The sequence below is a fragment of the Leopardus geoffroyi genome, chromosome B1 (genome assembly GCF_018350155.1).
Source record: "Leopardus geoffroyi isolate Oge1 chromosome B1, O.geoffroyi_Oge1_pat1.0, whole genome shotgun sequence".
Classification (NCBI taxonomy): domain Eukaryota; kingdom Metazoa; phylum Chordata; class Mammalia; order Carnivora; family Felidae; genus Leopardus; species Leopardus geoffroyi.
In genome coordinates, this window is record NC_059327.1 from 59,764,075 (window position 1) to 59,775,748 (window position 11,674).

Sequence of the window (11,674 nt, forward strand, 5' to 3'; positions counted from 1 at the left end):
CCTATTGCCTGCTTTCATGTAGTGAACTATTTGATCCTCAGAATAATTGATGGGGTAGTCATTATTTTTCTTTTTTATTATTTCTGTACTCAAAACTTCAGCATAAAAACATTAAGTTATTTGGCTAAAGTTGAACTGTTAGGAAATGGTGGATTTAGGGTTGAAACCTGCATTTAACCACAAAGTTTTCTTTTCCTGTTGGAGATAGTATGGGTATTTACTTTAAGAATTTAGATAAGGGGAGGGGCGCCTGGGTGGCTCAGTTGGTTGAGCGTCGGACTTTGGCTCAGGTCATGATCTCACGGTCCGTGGGTTCGAGCTTCGCGTGGGGCTCTGTGCTGACAGCTCGGAGCCTGGAGCCTGCTTCAGATTCTGTGTCTCCCTCTCTCTCTGCCCCTCCCCTGCTCATGCTCTGTCTCTCTCTCTCTCTCTCTCTCTCTCTCTCAAAAATAAATAAACATTCAAAAAATAAATAAGAAAAATTAAAAAAATGTAGATAAGGGGAGAAATTTTGCAATCTGTTTATGCAATACCTTGTAGAGACGTTGAGAAGGTACTATAATTTTGAAAGAAAAAATATTTGATGTTAGGAAAGTACAGATGGGGTAGTAACATTTCGATAGGCATTTTAAAATGCATATTAGTTAGGAATAATTACACGAAAAAGATTCGAGCAGCATGAACCAACAATTAATGTTGATTATCTCTGTGGCAGGGCTTGGGAAGAAATAGGGTTCAGGGGTGGGACATTTAGGAACATTTTTTGTTGTTTATTTCACATTCTTTGAAAAACAAACCAGTTAAATTATGAGTGACTTTACAATTTAAATTAAGCATTTTAATTTGTTATTTGTTTAATTATTTTATTTAATTGTTTATTTAAACAATTTCTAAAAAAAGTATCAAAAATTGTTGGTAGCAAATTCCAATGCTAAAATATTTCAAAATAAAAACTACACCATGAAAACAAAAGTTGAAAAAGACTTAAAACTTTTGTTGCTGTTATTTTGAAATCACAGGCAATTCTTAGACTAAATTTCTTCCTTTCGTTTTTATTGTTTGTCTTTTAAAATTTTTCATTTATTTATTTTTTAAATTTCCAGTATAATTACTGGAAATATACAGAGTTATATTCGTTGTAGATATACAATATAGTGATTTAACAACTCTATGCTTTCCCGGAGCTCATCACGATAAGCATCATGATGCTTGATCCCCTTCACCTATGTCACCCATCTCCCACCCACCTCCCCTCTGGTAACCATCAGTTTGTTCTCTATAGTTAAGAGTCTGGGTTTTTGGAAAAACTACAAAAACAACCACAAAAAAAAGTAACAAAATGGCAATAAGTACTTACTGATACTTATCTATTGATACTATTTTGCATGTGAATGGACTAAAAGCTCTAATCAAAAGACATAGGATGATAGAGTGGATAAGAAACAAGACCCATGTATATGCTGCCTACAAGAGACTTCATTTCAAACCTAAAGACACCAGCAGATTGAAAATGAGGAAATGGATATACATTTGTCATGCAAATGGTGTCAGAAGAATGCTGGAGTCGCAATACTCATATCAGACAAAACAGATGTTAAAAAAAGACTGTAACAAGAGCAAAGAGGGACACAACATAATAATAAAGAGGACAGTCCCACAAGAAGATATAACAATTGTAAATATGTATGCATATTTACAATTAATACATAAAAACTACATAAAATACATAAAATACATAAAATACATAAAAACTATTAACAAGAAACATAAAGAACTAATCAATAGTAATACAATTATAGTGGGGACTTTAGCCCCTCACTTACACTGATGGATAGATCATTCAAACAGAAAATCAGTAAGGAAACAGTGGCTTTGAATGACACACTAGAACAGATAGATTTAACAGAAATATTTTAACAGCTGTGGATCCTCTCTCTCTCTTTCTCTTTCTATGCCCCTCCCCTGTTCACTCTCTATCTCTCTCTCTCAAAATAAATAAACATTAAAAAAAAGTACACACACACACACACACACACACAGTATATATAAACAAGCAAGCAAGCAAGCAAATCCCAGAAAGGTTCTGGGGGTCCTGCAAAGGTTTGGAGATAGTTATACTGGGTGGCAGTCATTAGGAGACTCACAAAGCCTGAGGTGAGTTCACAGCATAAATTACTGGGGTTCTTGGGAAAATAAATTAAGATAAGAAATGAAGACTGTTTAGACCATCAAAACCAAAGTCTAAGTAGGCACATGTAAAAGCCATTATGGTGTCTGCCATTATAAAGATATCTTGTAAAAAGAATAATAGATTTATTGCAAATGGGAAACTTGGAAGCCAAAGCCACAAAATTGGAGGGCAGGGTGCCGTTATCAGCACTTACCACCTAATTCTAAGCCTCCCAGGCTAGGATAAGTTGGTCATGGACTGTTAGATTGATGCTATTTTACCAACCAACCTCAAGAAAATTTTTGTGAAATAAGGCATATTAAAAACATCACAAAGCTCCCAATCCAGTGGCACATCACTCTTAGGTTTTAATTTGACTCTGAGAGAACCAAGGTTTAACTAAAGAAATGAGATTCTCAAGATTCAAAGAACTGAGTACACCACATTTTGGCACACATACATATTTAATGTCTAAGATTTATGGTCCTAGAAAGTATAGATATCTAAAAATATGACAAAATCTTACTCAAACAGCCTGGAATTACAATGGCCATTATGGGGAACATTCCAATTAGACAAGATCATTCATTTAAGAAGTGTAATTGAAAGCAAGAGTTTCCAAATCAACAAACAGAATAAGATACCTATTTTAATTGGCATGCAGAAGTCTCCAAAATGTTTCAAGGTTCCAAACAGCTTCATTGAAATATTCACTGCAAAAGTCTAATGAAAAATTATCCCACTTTACCTAGGATAATTTATCCTCCGTCTCTGAAGAGACCACAAAACTGTAAAAAGTCTGAGCTATTAGCATTATGAGTGCAATAGCCCTAAGGCTAGAAACCTAAAACAACTGGGCCTTTCCTATTGCATTCTCCTTTGGGGGGCCATAATCAAATCTCTGGCCTAGAAAATGGTGTCTCATTCGCAATCAACTGGAACGCTGGAAAAATGAATGTTCTTGAAGGTATGATAGGAAAAGATAGGATTCAGTAGGCAGAAAGGGAAAGATTAGGACCTGAGCTACCTGGGTGGGAAAAAACAGATTTTGGAACAATGCTGGAAGTGTCTCACCACAGCAAACCTCCCCAGACATAAGGTTTCTCTTAAGGATGTAACAGACTCCATCTACTTCCACTCAGATTTCCCTCAAGAATTTGACAAAAGACCTAAAAATGGCCTTAGGCCACCTCTCATACAATGGAAACAAGCCAATCAGGAATGGACTACTCAGCACCTAGAGTTATCCAGCCAATGAGGGTAGGACCTGAGAAGGAACAAAGGGGAAGGGAAGGCGTGGGCAACCAGAACCTTATAAAACAAGGACCCTTGCCTATTGTCCAGTGGACATTCACTTTCGAACTTCCCCTCTCTATAAAGACAGCTTTTCTACTATTCTTCCTTTCTGATCTTATACTCTAATAAACTTTTGCCTGCTGCTCATTTTGTGTCCACCTCTTCATCCTTCAGAGCAGCAAGACAACGGATCAGGTATTGAGATAAAAAATCCTGCAACAAAGGTTTGTCGAATCCTTGACACCAACTCAAATACCCCCATATTTACCCTCAAAAGAGGGCCTCCATATGGGCCCCTCCCAAGATTGAGGGACTCTGAGAGATTCTCTAGTCAACTGCTATCACTTATCCCTTAAACAACCAAGGGGAAACTAAAATGAAAATTAATGGGCTATGATGAGGGACCATAAGGTAAGCTGAGGACCAAGCACAAGCTAGCACAATTCCAACCCTCCACCAAACTCCCCACCAAGTGGGATATGTATGATATTCCTTAGGCACTTCTGGCTCCCCAAGAACAAAGGAAAGGACAGAAAACAAATGGTTAAACTGATAAGAATCTCCATCAGTTTACAAATATCTTAGTACAATTACAAAAAAAGGGGCAATCTTATCCATAGTCTAAAGTCCAGGAACTTCCTACTGTCTTAATGTTAATGCTTTGCTATAGGGAAAAACAACCTTAGCTTCACAATAGCTAAGCCTCCAGTAATCTGAGTCTTCTTTAGCATATGGAAATCCATTTAAGAAACTTCCTCTTGACCCTACCTCCCCCAACTCCATAGTATGTAACCAGCCACTCTTCACAACCCCAAAGCAGTTCTTTCTGCCCACGGGTCCTGTCCCTGTGCTTTAAGAAAATCACCTTTTTGCACCAAAGACATCTTCAAGAATTCTTTCTTGGCTGTCAGCTCCAAACCTTACCATTACCCCAAAACCTCATCAGGCTACACTTTCCATGTTAAACTTACTCACTCAGGAGCTCACAGAAAGAATTCTGGGGAAACTGGAAGAAGTTGGTGAAGGGTGAGAACTATTAGCAGAATCAGCTTCCTTGGAACTCTATAGTGCCAGTCAGAGAGGAAGGTAAATTTCACACAGTTTCTTCCTTTCCAAATCCAGACCCATTGGTTATTGATCCTTTTGATGAGGAAGCATGAGGCAAGCTGAGGGCAAGTACAGGCTAAAAATACAAGCTAACAACCCCTCCCGCTCAAGGTGGGATATGTGTGATATTCCTTGGACACTCCTGGCTACCCAAGAACAAAGGAAAGGGGTTTAAGTTTTTGGCATGGTAATGTGGGAAATAAAGGCAAATGAAAAATTAAATTCCTTTACTGCCTACAGCTCATTGACACGTCCTTAAAACCAGCAGAGTGACCTCCCTTTAAGAGCTCAGCTGCCCCAATGATGACACTTTGCTAGGGGTAAAAGGGAATCTTAGCTTGACATTATCTCAACCTTGAGGATCTTATAAGTCTACTTTAACATGTAAAAATTCCTTGGAAACTTGCTTTTATCTCAACTCACCTGAGATATATGCTGCCAATCATACTCCAAGTTTATGGCCCCCTGATATACATCTAAAGGGTTTCATGACTGAGGTTTTACTAAATGGTAATAAATGGTGTTTCCCTAGCAACAGCTAGCTCCTCAAGGTTCTGGAAACCTTGCTTCCAAACTTCCTTAGAGACTTACTTTATCCTTAAACCCCATCACAACCCCAGTGCAGCTCTACTGCCCATGGGTCCTGTCCCTGTGCTTTAATAAATCACCTTTTTGCACCAAAGATGTCTTCAAGAATTCTTTCTTGGCCATGGCTCTGGACCACCCCTCACCATCACCCTAAAACTTCATCACTTTCTCTCCCAGGAACAACTATTGCCTTCTTGTTTGTCTTGCTTTGTGATCTGAGAATTTGACTTGGCAGCTATCAGTTTGTGGGCCTCCAAAATATGGTCAGACGGAAATGTGTGTTGCACTCCAGTTTGCAGCAGGGGTCTTACTTATTGTAGCCAGCTTTCAACAGAGTTATCTAAGTCTTACTTTTGGGGGGGGGCTATCTTTAGGAGTGGCTGGGGAACTTGTATAGTATCTTTTGCATCCTCTTTGAGGGTACCTCTTGGGTCCATGAAGTTGTTCAATACTTCCAGGAATGTTTACTGTTTGTCCCAGCTGAAATCCAACAAGATATTTGAAAGGATTTTTTTAAGTCTGTCTATGGTCAGAAGTTGGACAAATTGAGAGCTAATATTCAAATCCCGATAAGAATGTCTTCAAAGGACTTTTCTCCTAAGCTAAATAAAACTATGTTGGGGGGGGGTGGATTCCAAAGACAAACAGCTCTAAATCCAGGACATAAGAAACTTCTGGTTTGTATCTTAAAGATCTCTCTGATAGAAAGAAGCAAATTGAACATAATGTAATTGGCTGGGTTGATCAGTGCCTTGACATATTCAAGTTGCAACCCAATCCTTTGAGGAATTAAAAACAGCTGTACTATCAATTGAGGGCAACTTGTACAAATGGTCTTACAAATAGAATCTTTACAAGAACAGGAAAAGTCCACTCATCCTTTTTACCAAGCCTCAAACCTCTCCTATTCATCTCAAAAGCCTTGTAGTTATTATAAAAATCCTAGCCTTAGGAAACAAAAGTTCTTCTTGGGGGAACTTGCATTCTTTCTCTGTGCCTTTGAGATGTAAATGTTCTGCCTTGGTCATCTCTAGGAACTGAGGGCCATCTCTTTGAAATGCAAAATTCAGAGAGATAATTCTTATCAGAAGAGAAAAACAAACAAAAAGGAAAGTCTATTTGGAAATAGAAAAATCATAAAAGTCTTCTCCACAGATATCAGTAAAAAGTTTCAGCCATCTGAGCAGATAACTTATTCTATCTTCTAGAAACACTATTTGGACCCAATTGCTCTTTTATAAACTCATGAGTTTTGCATTATTATACCTGTCTCATGGCTAAAATTAAAAAAAAAAAGCTATTAAGAGTTCTGTTTGCATATGTTTATATGTTTATGTATGTCTATGTACCTATGTTGCAGATGAATCAATTTTTTTTTACCTCCTGATAGCATTGCCAAAATTAATTTGTAAAGAGCTCTACTTAATGGGCTTACAGAAAATTAATTAGTAACCCTAATATTTTTTTTAAGTTCACATTATTGAGGATAATCTTCAGGGGGGAAAACAACCCTGCTAGTTTATGTTTGTTGGTTTAATTATAATAGGAATGTCTTTTGAGTTATCAGCATTAAATATAAAGGGACATACAACTTTTATTTCACCTTGATTTACAAAAAAGTCAAATAATCTGTTAGCAAGAAAGATAACGTGATGGTTAGCTATTTAATGTCTCATGAAATTTTCACAAATAATCTGAACATAATTGTTAAGAAGTAAATTAAATATACATAAGATAAAAGTTTATAAATGAATTTTAAACAATAATTATGTTTTATGGCATGTCTACTTAAAAATCATTTCCAAAATCTTTTTAGTAACTTAAAACCTTAAAATTACACCGAGATAAGTTAAACGATGATATGCACTGAATATCTAGATCAATTGCAAATAAGATAAAATGCTGAAACATTAAATTACTGAACATAGGTTTACACACTTTTGGCCTTCTTTTACAGAGGAACTAAAAAGACCTGGGCCTATTAGTAAATAAACATTTTTTTGTGCCACTCTGAAAAATTTACTATGAAGAATATACTTCTAGAAATCATAAGGTATCTTTATAAATTTGCCAACCCATAGAATGCTAGTGTTATAGCTAGTCCACAATTACTTTTTACCTTTTATTAGGAATTAAGGATCTTAAGTGTTAAGAATTCTAATTAGAATATGTCATTAAAACCACTAGAAATATTAAGGGAAACATCTCTATGCGAGGAAAGTAGGATGTGTATTTGCTAAGCGAAGGTGTGAGGTATGCAGGTTGTTTTGTAAAAGGGGAAAAATTTTTTTTGTCCTAAAGTATAACTACTAATTGATTGTTTCAGAAAAAGAAAGAAAGAAAAAAAAAAGGACAAAACATGAATGAACATAAAACGTTGAGGTTTGTAGACAAGGAATCTTGGGAAAGCAATTTTATGTGTAGTCAAGCTGGCTTAGGTTGGAATGGATTTATTTAAATTAAAAAAATAAGTTTTAATATCAAAAGTATGCAGGTGAAAAATTATTTACCAAATTTGTTTCTCTATCCTCTAATATGATTTAACAGTTACAAATTACAGTCAGAGTTGCTTTACTCAGTATTTGTTTTCTTTGCTAGAATTTAATCGGGTCATAGCCATTAACTAACTCTAGATGACTGAAATTCCTGACTGGAATGCCGTTATCACAATACTCTTTGATATTCTTCACACATATTATTAATAATGAAGTGGAGTCTCTTGTCTTGTCCTTGCATATTTCAGTTAGTATATCTTTAAGAATGCATCATAGTGTTTGAAACCTGACGAGTGTTGCCCCTCTACATTTTTTTTTTCAATGAAGAAATCAAGGCGGTTGTAATTGTCCAGTATAAACTAGATACTTAGTCTATTGTGAGGTATGCTATAGGAACCCTTCAATTTTCAGTTTTAGCAATAAAACAGAAGCTCAGACCGAACTGACATAAGAGTCCCTAAGATATGAACCCTAATCCATATTAGATGCTGGAATGTGAGGGCTAATTTGTATTCTAGGAATGTGCAATCACATATTTAAAAAACATTTATTGGTGTAAGAGAAATAAGACAAATCTCTTATACCTTGTCTATTGTTACCAGTAGTTTGTCAAATACACTCTCACTTTTAAAATCTGAGTAATCCAAGTGAACATTCAACTTCTTTGAGAAAAAATACTGGAAAGGACAATTATCATGTAATTTCTGTACATATATGATCGAACAGATTTTGCGTAGTATTACATTGTCAGGGCTTTCTATGTGGTCACATTATTCATACTAGAAGGCAATTAGTATTTTTAGCAAATGTTAAAAAAGTAATATGAGCCTCAAATCATTCTGTATCAACCTCATATATTGGATTCAAGACAATTTCATACGTAACTTCAAACAACATGATATAAAATCATACCATGATGTTTAAATTTGACTGTAGTTTCCCTTAGTAAGCTTTATCTTTTCTTATAAATAAACATGTAAATTTTATTCATAGGTATAATTTAAAATGTCTGCTATTACTATCTAAACTGATTTTAAAAATCCTTTGGAAGTAGAGTTAACAACTTAAAATGTTACTAAAACCTAAAGAATATAATTTTAAGCCATCAGTATTTAGCTTAAGTATGGGTGAGGTTTTAAATTAACTATATTCATATTTTCTGTGAAACATAACATATATACAATCTTGACAAAGGTTGCCTCCATAATTACATTTAATCCTTTTGGAACTAATAGCACAAATTTAGCATGCTTAAGATTATAAGAGAAAATTCAGTTCTTTGACAGTGTAGGTAGAAATAAAGCCTATAGATAAATCTGTATTATCTGTTTCTGGAAAGACTACAAAATTCCCATTAGCTTTTCTCTCCAAATAAAAGAAAAATCAAGGCATTTTCTAAACAGTACTATAATTTCAGGCAAACTATTATATTTTTAGCTTTTTAAAAAAAAGTTTAAAAAATGTTGCCCTAATAGTTTATTAAGAAATATCTTACAAACCTTTTCAAGCCTTGGTTACTTTGAAGACTCTGAAAAGGTGATGGGTTTCAGATGAGCATTTCTTCTTTTCTGTGGGAGCAGAGGTTGGTCTTGCCTATTCATTAGAGACTGCTTGGTCCTTGGTCACTTTGAGGCAACTGTGGCCTCAGACTTGCATCTGTCCTCTTACTCCACTCAACTATATTTGGTAACTGAACTCATGTTTCAGCAGACTGCCACGATCAGGAATTCCAGCCGCGGACTGGGAAGCAACCTGGGTCTGAGGGCTGGGTTCTTAGAAATTAAAGGCACTTAGTGTAGAGAGAACTGTATTTATAGATCTAATAAACATAGGATTTACACATATCCCTCTACACCCTGACCTTGTGGCTGGAAATCACCACCTGCCCTTTTAACATATTCTTAATCAATTAGAAGTATAGTATGTGATTCTGAGTAGAAAAAGTGATACTCATAAGAAATGCTCTTCTTATAATCATCTGCTCTGTGCATTCAACGTTTAGTCATCTGGTAGATTGTCTTGAAATAGTAAATCAAATTAACTACTTAAAAAATTAGCCACCTGTCAAATTGAGTGGAGAGTCCCACTGTTCTCTTACTTCTAGTTGTTAATTAAAAGTTATTATGGGACTATCATGTGTATTAAAGGCACGGTCCATAGTAGGATTAAGTAGGCATAAAGATACAGGGACTGAATCTTATAAACACTGCTACGCTGAGTTCGTAGCTCAATGCCTAACATATTAGGAGCATCCAATAAATATTTGTTGAAGAAAAAATAAAAGTTAAATGAATATTTTTCAGGACAATCATGAGCTCTCTCACACTTGTAAAAGAAAAGCTTCACAGCCATTTTATTACTTATTCGATAGCATCTCATCGTAACGTATTCTAATATTTTGAACTTCCAACTAACAAATAGAGCTAACAAGAACAGAAAGTGTTCATGTGGCAAGGTCAGGTAGCAGAGCTGAATCTAAGGGGAAAGTAATCACAAAACCTTCCAGTTAAGTTCATTTGGAAATGAAGCGCTGCGTCTTCTTTGTCTAAATAAGACCATCAGAGTCGGTCCACTTTCTTATCTAAAGAAGTTTTTTCTGATGGTGGAAAACTTAGGAAGTTCTGCTCTTGTGCTTTTTCTTCACAGGCAAAACTGCCCCTTTATAAATGGTTCTTGAAACTGGATACTTTTGTGGGTTGTATCGGCCATTATACTTGTTCATAAGTGTTTTTAAAATTTATATTTATGGGGAAAGACCCTCGGACTGACGAAATACATGCACTTGTCTTCTTTTTACTAAAACCCTGTAAGATAGTAGTAAAAATCTAAAAGGACCTTCTCCAGGTAGAGAAGACAGTAGAAGATGCCAGAAATGGACAAAATCGTTGGAAAATGGTTAATATAAAAATGAGTGGTCTAATAACATTGGAAAACTTAAGTGTTTGCAGAAGGATATGCCTATGAGAAGCAGTGATTAGCCCCACAAAGTCCCAGAAAGGCTCAGGAATTGTGGGTACTAGGTCCCTCCTTGAAAATAATTTTCATTGGCAATTTTGGATATTTCTGGAAGTGAGATAGGATCTGACAACAAGTATTAGTTTGAAGAATCCCTGAGGAAGAGTTAGATGCTACTATCCCATATCCACTTCAGGAAGCCAGGAGACTACCCTTTCCTACACCTGGAGAAGATGTGAGGTATATTCTCTGGAAAATTTAAAACAGACAATCTCCAGCCTCAGGAACACAAAACACAGATGAAAAGGATGAGGCACTGGCAGAAATTTCTGGGAGGTTGGGTTAGAGAAGGGACAGAGGCTCCAACTGTATTAAGCGGTATATTTCTAAAAAGATAGCAATGATAGGAAAATATGAAAAAGTGGTAAGACTTGATACATCTTGGTGTGGGTGTTAGTTACGTTAATATCTGTACTCTTTGTGTTTAAAAATGTCATAGTGAAAAATTAAACAAAAATCTCTATTGTGTCCTAACGTAAACTAAATATGGAAGGGATTATAGGAATCAAAATGCTGTAACCTCTCCATGATATTACCTTAATTGTGGACAGAATTGCTGAGATTAACGAGGCAACTTGTTAAAAATGACATGTAAAACAAATATATTAATGCTATTAAGATAAATGGATGCTAGACATATAACTCACCCTTCATCTCAATGTTTTAAAAAATTTTTATTGTTGTATTAATAGTAAACCGTGCAGGAGTCACCAAGTATATTACTTCTCTAGACCAAAATGTATCTAGAAATAACTTTTGTATATCCCAGTTTAATTTTACAATCCCACCTAAAGTGTATGTTGAGGACATGCACACTTGTGCTAATATTTTTCTCTTATTTAAAGACTGCATATTTGAAAAATGCTGAGAGTTGATTTTAAAAGTTCTCATCACAAGAAAAAAATTTGTAACTATGTGTGGTGATGAATGTTAACTAGATGTATCATGGTCATTTCACAATATATTCATATATCAAATTAGTATGTCATACCCCTAAAACTAA

General features: G+C 35.5%; 1 protein-coding gene across 3 annotated transcripts in view; it reads right to left on the reverse strand.

The window, feature by feature from the left end:
- PALLD (palladin, cytoskeletal associated protein) overlaps nucleotides 1-9,291 on the reverse strand; it is a 408,001-nt gene extending 398,710 nt beyond the window's left edge. The window contains exon 1 of one of the 3 annotated variants that reach the window (XM_045463501.1): nucleotides 9,156-9,291. The gene's annotated coding sequence lies outside the window, so the exon portion shown is untranslated. The remainder of the gene's footprint in view (nucleotides 1-9,155) is intronic. The other 2 variants (XM_045463512.1, XM_045463523.1) reach the window with 2 other exon arrangements.
- Nucleotides 9,292-11,674: the final 2,383 nt, after the last annotated feature.